Source organism: Oncorhynchus mykiss, chromosome 20 (assembly GCF_013265735.2).
Source record: "Oncorhynchus mykiss isolate Arlee chromosome 20, USDA_OmykA_1.1, whole genome shotgun sequence".
Taxonomy (NCBI): domain Eukaryota; kingdom Metazoa; phylum Chordata; class Actinopteri; order Salmoniformes; family Salmonidae; genus Oncorhynchus; species Oncorhynchus mykiss.
In genome coordinates, this window is record NC_048584.1 from 36,564,015 (window position 1) to 36,577,179 (window position 13,165).

The 13,165-nt window shown below is 42.3% G+C and overlaps 1 protein-coding gene across 1 annotated transcript in view; it reads left to right on the forward strand.

Annotated features, from left to right (window-relative positions):
* Positions 1 to 816, forward strand: part of LOC110499435 (hepatic leukemia factor) — a 10,952-nt gene extending 10,136 nt beyond the window's left edge. Inside the window, exon 4 of the mRNA XM_036956295.1 lies at positions 1 to 816. This exon is cut by the window's left edge and continues 1,727 nt beyond it. The gene's annotated coding sequence lies outside the window, so the exon portion shown is untranslated.
* The last annotated feature ends 12,349 nt before the right edge of the window (positions 817 to 13,165 follow it).

Sequence of the window (13,165 nt, forward strand, 5' to 3'; positions counted from 1 at the left end):
TGAATGTAACAGATGTACTACTGTATATAACAAATGAACACAGTGTACGTTGGGCAAATGAATGGTGTTGCCTATACAGGACTGTGGAATATACCCACATCACTTTATATATCTCTTTACTACAGACCAAAAGATGACAGTATAGAAAGGATATGTTATTATATGAAAGGTTTTGTTGTTTTTACAAAGATCTTGTTTTTGTACAGTATTTTTTTCCGTACATAAATCTCCTGTGTATATAAAAAAATGAACTATGTATATTCAGAACTTGTTCATCTCTACCGATGCTGTTTCTCAGATACTTTGCATGGGCATTACTCAAGACAACCTTACAAATGAAAGTGACAGGCTGTTTTACAGACCATATGAAAGTGGCAGGCTGTTTTACAGACCATATGAAAGTGTAGTCAGTCTCACTCTTTAACCCCTCACGCCCACCACAGACAAACTCAAAACGCTTTGCTGTTTTCGTCTTGAAAAGTTGTGTATGTCTTGTTGCGTTGTTTCTTTGCTTTGCAGAAGCTGAAGCTCTGTAGTCTAAGAGGAAGATTGATATTGGCATCCCTTTTTAAATTCTTATTTGTATTGTATGTAGTTTTGGTTTTTAGAAGAAAGTCAAATCCCAACAACAAGCGCGTGTGTTATGTCTCTTCTTAATTTCCCCCTTTTGTGTGATTATTCCTACTTTCCTCTTGGTGTAGGGTTCACTAGACAGAATACTTATAAGCTGATATGTTAAAAATCTTGTGTTTTTCCAAGTATTCCTCCCTTGTCTTTTGTTTGTTTTTCATTATCAAAATAAAACTGTTGAAATCATCTGCTAGTTATGTGTTCTTTCTGATGATAAAACAAGTGGGGGGTTATTTTATTTATTTTGTATTTTATTTCACCTTTATTTAACCAGGTAGGCTAGTAGAGAACACCTTTATTTAACCAGGTAGGCTAGTAGAGAACACCTTTATTTAACCAGGTAGGCCAGTTGAGAACACCTTTATTTAACCAGGTAGGCTAGTAGAGAACACCTTTATTTAACCAGGTAGGCTAGTAGAGAACACCTTTATTTAACCAGGTAGGCCAGTTGAGAACACCTTTATTTAACCAGGTAGGCTAGTAGAGAACACCTTTATTTAACCAGGTAGGCTAGTAGAGAACAAGTTCTCATTTACAACTGCGACCTGGCCAAGAATAAAGCAAAGCAGTTCGACACATACAACAAACATACAGTCAATAATACAGTATACAAAGTCTATGTACAGTGTGTGCAAATGTAATAAGATTAGGGAGGTAAGGCGATAAATAGGCCATGGTGGCGAAGTAATTACAATATAGCAATTACACACTGGAGTGATAGATGTGCAGAAGATGAATGTGCAAGTAGAGATACTGGGGTGCAAAGGAGCAAGATAAATTAATAAATACAGTATGGGGATGAGGTAGTTGGATGGGCTGTTTACAGATGGGCTATGTACAGGTGCAGTATTCTGTGAGATGCTCTGACAGCTGGTGCTTAAAGCTAGTGAGGGAGATATGAGTCTCCAGCTTCAGTGATTTTTGCAATTCATTCCAGTCATTGGCAGCAGAGAACTGGAAGGAAAGGTGTCCAAAGGAGGAATTGGCTTTGGGGGTGACCAGTGAGATATACCTTCTGGAGCGCGTGCTACAGGTGGGTGCTGCTATGGTGACCAGCGAGCTGAGATAAGGTGGGGCTTTACCTAGCAGAGACCTGTAGATGACCTGGAACCAGTGAGAACGTACAGGTCACATTGGTGGGTAGTATATGGGGCAAAAGCCCCATATACTACGGGTTGATTTGGAATGAAACAATGTTGTCAATCCACAAGCTCTTGGTTGGATTCGGTGGTTTCCCTGTGAGGTATCAGATGAGGAACAAAGAAACAAGACAAGACATGATGCAATAACTATCTGTATCTCACGAATGAGAAAAATCGATCAGAAATATACGTTTTTAAAGAGTCAGATGAGAGAGCAGTTTTTCCAAAGGTAACCACTGGAGGGCGCTCTCCATCCATGGCAGAACTTCAATAGCCTGGTCCCATATCATAGTTTACTATTATACTACTGCGTTATGTGCTGTAGCCAACACATCTGTAATTCAGCCGTACATTCTTTGGCGTGACATTTAATGATTATACAGGCTAGCACAATGTTGTGTGTGTGTGTGTGTGTGTGTGTGTGTGTGTGTGTGTGTGTGTGTGTGTGTGTGTGTGTGTGTGTGTGTGTGTGTGTGTGTGTGTGTGTGTGTTATGCTGCACTGTGCTGTCTACCTCTCTCTCTCAGCATACGTACAAACACATCAACTAGTTTAGTTTTTTGTTTTTTTTATTAATCTTTTTTTATACAATGTTATTTACAGGGGCTTGGGCAAAGGTGATACTTTTGTGATACTTTTATTTCATGTGCTATATATTCTTGCAGTATGTTAATAATGTACCATAAATATGACATTTAATGAAGGATATACTGTGTTTTGAGAGCAACATGTCTGACTTCTCCACAAAACCTGGGTGTTATTCATTAGTGTACACCGTAGCGAAATGTTTTGCAACAGAAAAAGACAACAACTGTTTCTTATTTGGAAAATTCCACCCTGTTTCAACCTGTTTGTTTCCATTTCATAACTCATGAATATGCCCCAGGCTTACAAGTTCACTTGAACGTTGGCTCAAGTCAAGTTTGATTTGAAATCCTCCCTCTTGCGTGCCACAAATATCTCCCTCCCTAGACTAAGTCCCTTAACTGATGTCCACTCCTTATTAGTCCCACTACCACCTACGTCAAATCCAGAATATGACCAAAATGTTTTTGGTCTGTTAACAAGAAGAAACGTATGTTAGAGAGGACCAAAGCAAAGCAGAGCAAACATCAGAAAGAATATGTAACCCTCGCTCTCCCATAATACTTGAGTTGGACTCTAATCCCTCTAACATGAAACATGGGGGATGTATCATTTGCTGCTATTCATATTGCAAATGGGGCTCTGTGATTGGTCAAGTCATTGGTTGGTCTCGATGGGCACTGAGCTGACAAGGCCCTTGTTTTTTTTTTTACATAAGAGGCTTTAGCATGTCAAGTCCCTCGGTATCACGACTCTCTGACTGTTGGTTGATTCAAAGTCGTGGCAGAGCAGATGACTTGACGTGACTGAGGCTTGATGTGGCTGAGTGGAGAACAGTCACAGGACATCCTGCTCCAATCAACCGTCAGTCTCTTCATTGAAGTAGCTGGTCTTAATGATAGTTGTTGTACCATTGTGGCTCGGATGTCTCCTCCAGTTTCTATGAAGTAGTGTGGACTACATGGAAGCTATTGGGTATTGCAGTTCTCCATTAGTTCATAGTTCCAGCATTATGCATGTAGAACCTGATCCCAATGTGGATCATTCTTAGTGAGGTGTGGCAGGGTGTCTATTGGTCCTTTGGCATCGTCACGCCCGACGATGTAGCGATGGGGTGAGCAGGAGAGAGAGGAGGGTGATTCCATAATGTCAGAGGTACTCTGGTTTCTGAATGGTGGTGACTCCATGCTGATCTGCTGCCCTGGGGAAAGACAGCGGGAGGAGACATTACCTTCAACACCAGACCGTTATGATGGAACCGAGGCCCCATTGTGGCACATGTATTTGTGTAAATGAAACCTATCTATGTACTAAAGATGTGCACATCCATCCCAGCTGGCACCAGACTGCGGATGCCTTGGGGAGAGATGAAGACGGAGGAAACGTTAAATTCAACATGACAGAACAGAGGGTTTATAACTACTCATCTGTGATGTAGGCTCTCTCTTTTGATCACTAAAACAGATGCTTTCAAATTTGCAAGGTTGCATTTGTGGAAAGAACGTTATTCACTTTTTCACCAGTGACATTAACTGTGTCGGTGTCCCAAATGGCACCGACACAGCGCTGGTCAAAAGCAGGGCACTATGTAGAGAATAGGGTGCCCGTTGGGACACAAACTGTCTGGTTTTTAGCCTCCTCATATAAACACACGTATTCTAAAACACTCTAGATAAGAGCCTGTGTCTAGCTTTAACTCTATCACAATGGCAGCCAATGTTTTCACAGTGCTTTCACAGCCCACTCATATACAATATGTCAAAGCCTAATATGTGTCAATCATCGACAGAGTGAAGCCAGCATGCATTCATTCATTGACTGGGAGGCTTTGTGCTCTTGGGCCACATTCATTTTTACTGATGGAGTTCGTGCCTGCGGGATAAAGAGGGATTTAAAAGGCAGAGGATAGACAGAGGTTTAAACAGAAGCAGGGTGATACGAGACTAAGGCTTGGTATAGTAGTGGGGGTTGGGGATGTTATTAGGGTCTGGTGGTCAGTGAATGTTCTTATCATAGGGTGTGTCTGACTATCTGCCTACTCTCTTTAGATCACGTTAAAGCATTCATCATGTGTCTATTCCATCATTCATTCATTTATTACCTTTTGCATGCCAATCGGTGTGTTTGTGTGGGTGTGTGTGAGTGAGTGTGTGTGCGTGTGTGTTTACGTGTGTGTGAGTGCGTGTGTGTGTGCAAGTGTGCGAGTGTAAGTGTGTGTGCAAGTACGTGCGAGTGTGTTCCTGTTTATCTTTCTGCGAGCATGTGGGTGGGGGATTCCCTGACAGCAGCCTCCCTGCCTGCCAGGTCCCACCTGCAGAAAACACAGAGGTTCATATGAACCTCTGCTGAAGTCATTCACATCATGAGGACATCTTTGCCTACATGCAAGACTCAATGTAAAAAGCACCTTACTGTTTAGTGCTAGTTACATATTTAAAACATCCTACAAAAGGAATTGGGTTAATGAATCCATGCATGTCTCCTTCCAATAAACTAATGTGTTCAATTAACCAATCACATTGATGACTCACACACTGTGGTAACAGCCTGGATTGATTTGACATGAGAACCCAGTGGAAACATCTGTATTTAGACACTGATTTCTGTGTTGTGATTCCATGCATTCACCAATTCATACATTGTGACATGTATAGTTTGACATGTAGTGGATAGACACACACACACACACACACACACACACACACACACACACACACACACACACACACACACACACACGCACACGCACGCACACGCACACACACACACACACAAACACACACACACACACACACACACACGCACACGCACACGCACACAAACACACACAAACACACACAAACACACACAAACACACACACACACACACACCAATAACCCCTGCCGACTTACCTTCTCAGCGATATAGATACCAAGATCATACATAACGATCAAAATAAACAACATCTACAGAGCAAAAAGAAAATACTAAACAAAACAGCAGCAATTTATATCCAGTCCAGGCCAGGCCTTTTCTATACAACCAAATCTCCCCTCTCCTCCATCTCTCCTCCACAGTGTCAAATCCAGAAATTAGTATCTCTCTTCTCTTCAATCATGGACCCCCCCACCATCTCCCTCTGTCCTCCACGGTGTCAAATCCAGAACTTAGCATCTCTCTTCTCTTAAGTCATGGACTCCCCCACCTCCTCCCTCTCTCCTTATCAGACCAGGGTGCTCCTCTTCTCCCTCCCCAGGTCGGGGGTGGGCGTCAGTGCCGGCGGCTCGTAGTGGTTCCTGCTGTGCTCGTAGTGGTTCCTGCTGTGCTCGTAGTGGTTCCTAATGAGTTCTGGCTTCCTGCTCGGTTCTGGGTTCCTGCTGGGTTCTGGCTTCCTGCTGGGTTCTGGGTTCCTGCTAGGTTCCAAGTTCCTGCTGGGTTCTGGCTTCCTGTTGGGTTCTGGGTTCCTGTTAGGTTCCAAGTTCCTGCTGGGTTCTGGCTTCCTGTTGGGTTCTGGGTTCCTGCTGGGTTCTGGCTTTCTGCTGGGTTCTGGAGCAGCCATGTTGTTCTGGTTCTGCTGCTCATAGCGAGACGAGGCAGGAGAGTTTTGCATGACCACAAGGCGTATGGGCGACTGGCTGGGGGGCGCGGGGGGCGCGGGGGCGTACTCCTTGGTGGGGTCCTTCCCCTGGCAGTCGTACAGGATGCAGGAGATGAGGAAGACAAGGAGGAGGATGGCATAGCTGGCCACCAGGATGATGAGGTTCAGGGTCACGGGGTCAATCTCCAAGTAGAATTCCATGAAACCCATGACGACGCTTCATATCTCGCTGCCGCCCACGGGAAAATGACGGGGCACCGGCCGGAGGAGCCAGAGCCTTAGGATGAAGGGATGAAGAGAATCAGAGAGTTATAGCCTGCACCACCCCATTGATATCCAAAGAGATAGAGAGAGATGGACAGGAAGAAAGTTAGATAGCTGGAGAGGGAGAGCAACAGATAGTAGACGATGGCAGCAGGGAGAAAGAGCAAGGAAGGGATCACGAGAGAGAGAGAGAGAGAGAGAGAGAGAGAGAGAGAGAGAGAGAGAAAGAGAGAGAGAGAGAGCAAGAGAGAGAACGAGACAGAGAGAGAGAGAGAGAGAGAGAGAGAGAGAGAGAGAGAGAGAGAGAGGCAGGCTGTGGGTGACATCAGGCTCTGGCCCACAGATCAGAAAGGATATGAAGGCTTTGTGCATCGTGTTAATCCACTCCTCTCTGCCAACCTTGAATTCCTGCAACCAATGATTAAAACTGCTCAGTTTAATAACTTAAGCCACCATTTTGCCAACTTCACATACCGTCGCAGGGCTGGAAGCTAAATTGGGTTCAATGGAAGAGATGATGGTTTTTGGACTGTCACCACACACACACACACACACACACACACACACACACACACAAACCGGTCAGCTTGCCATGAACATGCCACTGGGGATTTGGGGGATTTTGGGGCTCATGTAATGTGTTAAAAAAATGGATTTATGGATTTATTATGTCGCTAGCAGTGATTAATATGTGGATCTAGAATTTGAATTAACTTATACTGAACACAAATATAAACACAACAAGTGTTGGTCCCATGTTTCATGAGCTGAATTAAAAGATCCCAGAAATTGTCTATATGCACAAAAAGCATATTTCTCTCAAATTGTTTGCACAAATTTGTTTACATCCGAGCTAATGAGCATTTTTCTTTTTCCAAGATAATCTTTCCACCTGAAAGGTGTGGCATACCAAGAATCTGATTAAAAACCATGATCATTACACAGGTGCACCTTATGCTGGGGATAATAAAAGGCCACTCTAAAATGTGCAGTTTTGTCACACAACACAATGCCTCCAATGTTGTTTTAGAGAATTTGGCAGTACGTCCAACCGGCCTCACAACCGCAGACCACGTGTAACCACACCAGTCCAGGACCTCCACACCCAGCTTCTTCACCTCGTCTGAGACCAGCCACCCGGACAGCTGATGAAACTGTGGGTTTGCACAACCGAAGAATTTCTGCGCAGATACAGCATGTATGGCGTTGTGTGGGCGAGTGGTTTGCTGATGTCAACGTTGTGAACACAGTGCCCCATGGTGGCGGTGGGGTTATAGTATGGGCAGTCATAAGCTCCAGACAACAAACACAATTGCATTTTATCAATGGCAATTTGAATGCACAGAAATACCGTGACCATATCCTGAGACCCATTGTCGTACCATTAATCTGCCGCCATTACCTCATGTTTCAGCATGATAATGCACGGGCCCCATGTCACGAGGATCTGTACACAGTTCCTGGAAGCTAAAAATGTTCCAGTTCTTCCATGGTCTGCATAATCACCAGACATGTCACCTATTGAGCATGTTTGGGATGCTCTGGATCAACGTGTACGACAGCAATCCACAGGCCACAATCAACAGCCTGATCAACTCTATGCGAAGGAGATGTGTCGCACTGCATGAGGCAATGGTGGTCGAACCAGATACTGACTGGTTTTCTGATCCACTGACATTTTTTAAGGTATCTGTGACCAACATATGCATATCTGCATTCCCAGTCATGTGAAATCCATAAATTAGGGCCTAAGGAATTGATTTAAATTGACTGATTTCCTTATATGAACTATAACCTTATATGGTCTGTAACCGTACATGAGCTGTAACCTTATATGGTTTGTAACCTTATATGGTCTGTAACCTTATATGGTCTGTAACCTTACATTATATGTAACCTTATATGGTCTGTAACCTTACCTGAGCTGTAACCTTATATGGTCTGTAACTTTACATGGTCTGTAACCTTACATGGTCTGTAACCTTATATGGTCTGTAACCTTATATGGTCTGTAACCTTATATGGTCTGTAACCTTATATGGTCTGTAACCTTACATGATCTGTAACCTTATATGGTCTGTAACCTTATATGGTCTGTAACCTTACATGATCTGTAACCTTATATGATCTGTAACCTTTTATGGTCTGTAACCTTATATGGTCTGTAACCTTACATGATCTGTAACCTTATATGATCTGTAACCTTTTATGGTCTGTAACCTTATATGATCTGTAACCTTATATGGTCTGTAACCTTATATGGTCTGTAACCTTATATGGTCTGTAACCTTATATGATCTGTAACCTTATATGGTCTGTAACCTTATATGGTCTGTAAATACAATTGTAGAAATTGTTACGTGTTACATTTACATTTTTTGTTCGGTGTAAAGGCAAACTGTGAACATGAAGCCAAATGTATGTCCTCTCAATTTTGGATCGAAGGCCAATCCAATATATCGCCATCGAATCATAGTGATTTAGTGACTTTACGAAAGCTTTATTTTCAATCTAATCAACTTTAGAAAACCTGGAACAAACTGACTTGTCCTGTTCTGACCTGTTCTCCTTGTATGGTGTTCCCTCTGAACACTGAGACTTAAAGTGGTTTGTGTGTGTGAGAAAAACATATGTGTTTGGTGTAATAGGGGCGGCAGGTAGCCTAGTGGTTAGAGCGTTGGGCCACTAACCGAAAGGTTGCTAGATTGAATCGCTGAGCTGACAAGGTACAAATCTGTCGTTCTGGCCCTGAACAAGGCAGTTAATCCACTGTCCCTAGGCCGTCATTGAAAATAAGAATTTGTTCTTAAATAACTTGCTTAGTTAAATAAAGGTTCAATTTACAAAAAATAAAAACTAGAGTGAAAGTGGAGACTCTGTGTTGGGACCGTCTGTAGAGTTTCACATCCCAGTGTGACAAATACACACACAGTTTAAGGGCAAACATTTTAGGCTTATTGCAAAAGTGAGTGTGTGCATGTGTAGTGTGGACTGGACCACCAGGCTAAAACACTCAGCCGTTTTGACCGTGAGCTGTGATGACGACCACAAGGGATTACAGAACGGAAATCATGTCTGGAAGGACATGAAGAGATCACTGGACTGATGCCTGTTGGGGACAGAAAGTACCGAAAGCACTTTGATGGAAGTCACTCCTGGATCATAATGCTTGTAGCATGGTACCCAGACGAAACAGTTTGCACATATATTATGACAACATTTTGTGACGTTTTTGTTTGTTTTGGTGTTTGGCAGGTTTCAAAGTTTAGTAGCCGAAGTCTACACCTCTTTGTTGGTGATTGTACTACTGGAGGAGTGGGAACCATGGATGGGATTCTTCAATTCAGTTTTTGTTGTTTTTAAACGAGAGATTACTAGTTTTCATACACATTTTTTTTTACTTGAGAAACATCTTAGATGTAAAATTGCACAACTAAGACCTCTGTAAAAACGTCATAATTAATTACAGGTTTCTTGATTTATCTTAGATTATTGATGACTATTTTGAGGAAATGTACAGTGCCTTCAGAAAGTATTCTTTAACCCTGGGCTTATTTCACATTTTGTTGTTACAGCCTGATTTAAAAATTTATTTAAAAAAAAATGTATCACACATCAACACACAATACCCCCTGATGACAAAATGAAAAATGTTTTGAGACATTTTTGCAAATGGACCTTACAGATAATTGTTTGTGCCGGGTACAGAGATGAGGTAATCATTCAAAAATCATGTTAAACACTATTATTGCACACCGAGTGAGTCCATGCCATTTATTATGTGACTTGTTTAAGCACATTTATATTACAGAATGTATTTATGCTTACCATAACAATGTGGTTGAATACTTATTGACTCAATACATTTTTTATTAATTAGAAAACATTTAGAAAAAACGTTATTCCACTTTCACATAATGGGGCATTGCGTGTAGGTCAGTGACTCAATATCTCAATTGAATCAATTTCAAATCCAGGCTGTTACGCAACAAAATGTGGAGAAAGTCAATGGGTGTGAATACTTTCTGAAGGCCCTGTTAGCTGTGTCGTTGTTACGGCGTCTCAAGAGGGACGAACAGTAATATTGCCTATTCTTTCTTGTTTTTCAAGCAAAGGTCTTTTAAGGGACTATACATGGCACAGACATTCACTGCGCCGAGTTCTGCAACTGGTGGACAATTGAGATGATAAACAGTAGTATACTAGTAATGAATGAAATTAGTGCTTTATAGGCCTTGAATTTATGAGGGCTAGCCCGACTGCATGATAAATACGCAAATTCATAAAACTGTTGTGTTCTTTGGCAAGACATCAACATAAGAGCTGACTTAAGCCGAGGTAGAGTGTGCCCAGCTATAGGAGCACTAGGCGTGTGAGTCAAAGCAATTTTTTGTTATTTCTATTTGACTGTTTATGATCGGAAGGTAGAGAAGGAGACAAACACAGAAGGAGACAGAGATTAGGGGCCAAGGCGAGATTCGTAGCCCCGTCACAAGTGGTATGTATGGGGTTTCATAGTCGGCTACCATTAGACCAGACTGGCACAGTCCAAGTTGTTTCTATTGTGAATGATCCTTCCTCTATGATGAAGCACGGGAGAATGACAATGTAACTGATGGTAATCACATGTTTAATGGACCTGTCATTCTTTCCTAACACAATGTGAATTTCCTGATACAAGGCGGCACCACAGTGCCAACCACAAACTCCACCCATAATACTGTCCCAGATACAATACACCTTAGAGTTCACAGTTCACAGTAAATCACTACACCGATAAATGAAAGAAAAGAAAGAGATGTAAAAATGTTATAAAGGCCAAGTGCAGTCAAAAATGTGATTTTTCCTATGTTTTATCTATATTTCTTCACTGAGAAGTTGGAATAATAGTGTGAAATTATGAAAATGATGATCTAGCCCTTTTAGTGTAAGAGCTGTTTGAAAAGACCCCCTAATATTTCTACCTGTTTTGGTGGGAGTGAGTTTTGGACTTCCATGGTGACATGCGGTAATTTAGCTAATAGACCAATAAGAGAGTTCCAAACCTCTATGCCAATAACAGCTACATTTTCTGTTTTCCCCTCCCCAGTCAAACCACTCTCACTCAGACAGTGCTAGCTAAATTCTTGCTTTTGCTCTTTGCTAAAAAAGCTATTTTTGATTATTTTTGACAATTTTTATTGAAAACAATCGCAGTTAGGCACTTAACTGTTACCCAGAAATGATTTGATAATGAGACCAAAACTGCTGCATTGGACCTTTAACACAAAAAATAATGTTAGTAAGGGAAAGACCACTCTCTTGTGAATAGGAGTTTCTATGGTGGGTCTGGCTATTGTTGGGTTTGGAGTTCAACCCTTCCGTGGTAGTATCAGATCAGACAGGTTCTGGGTCTGGGCTGGTCCACTGAAGAGGCTTTGTCTATTTCTATCAGCGTCTGGATCATTTCCCCTATAGATCTCTTGTTGCCAGGCAGGGAGACCCAGACATGTGCAGCTTTACATGATCAGGCCAAAAGCATTTCTGCAGGTCTTCACTGCATGGTCCTCAGCAGTTCACGTCCCAGTTTAGCTTGAAACAAAAGCATTTGAACAAGTCTTTTTCTATGTGAATTGCTGGAATTGGACATACTTTAAACCCCCCCCCCGTGAAGGCCATTACTGTAGTAAAAAGCTTGGAAGCTAAGCATCTGGGCCCGTATTCACAAAGAGTCTCAGAGTAGAGGGCTGATGTAGAATCAGTTTTGGATTTTAGATCATAATGGATAACATTACACGGACAGGGGGAACCTGATCCTGGATCAGCACTCCTACTTGGAGATGCTTTATGAATACTGGCCCAGGTCCCTAAAGAATCAGATCATGCCAATAAGGATTCTGTGTACTTTCTGTTTCCTTGTACTGTTTGTATCCCAGACTGTTTAGTTAGTCTGAATCAGAGAAGCCTTTCGGAAACAGACCCTTTAGAAAAGGTTTTAATCAAAAGACGGAAATGTCAATTTGAACCCTGGCTGTCCAATCGTCCAAAACATTAACGAGCAATCCTTTTTCAAGACTGTTTTTAACTTAAACGGACTCGTCTGGCTAACTCAAGGTTAAATACATTTAATTAAAATGCTGGAGGTCACAGCTGAACTTACAGACTTGGTGTACATCACAAATGGCACCATATTCCCTATATAGTGCACGACTTTTGACCAGAGAGCCCTTTGGAACAAACAATTTGGGATACACAGCCACAGACCTCCTCTGTCTTGGAGAACTAGCAATGCCTACATCCCTCCCAGCTCGGCCCAAAATAAAAAAGATTTTGAAATAAAACCCACAAACAAGGTTGCAGCTCAAGTGTAGATGTGAGGAAATCTCAAAAGTTAAAAGGAGTTTTTAGGACAACCGTTGAAAGTTCTCTCATGCTCTAAAATGCTCTCACTTTTGATGTGCTTTGACATAACAAAAAGGACTAATGCATTTTAGAAACAGAAATCAGCAAGTCGGCAATCCTCCTGTGTTACATGTTGTGAACAGTCTGTGACGAACATCTGGTGAACTCTGGTTAACGTTACACAAGTACACAACACCAAACTGCTACTTTCATTATAGTATTTCTCAACAGCCTCTTTATAATGTTTATATTATAGGCTTATGTGCCTAAGTGAACTTAATCTGTGTTTTTGTCTTCCAAATCACCACTGAATGAATCCTGGGATAGTGGTGGAATTTGAGGGGTCTGTATCGCCATGGTGACTGAAGTTTGAAAACAGGAACAGGAAGTTAATGAGAATGACCTCCAACCCCTCAGGATGTCCCCCCACTGATTCCCTGTGATAGGATGAATTACCATCAGCAACCATTACACTGAGCCGCTGTCACGCACGCAGGCACGCAGGCACGCAGGCACGCAGGCACGCAGGCACGCGAAGGCAGGCAGGAAGGCAGGCAGGTCCGGCCGGCAGGCGTACACACTGTGA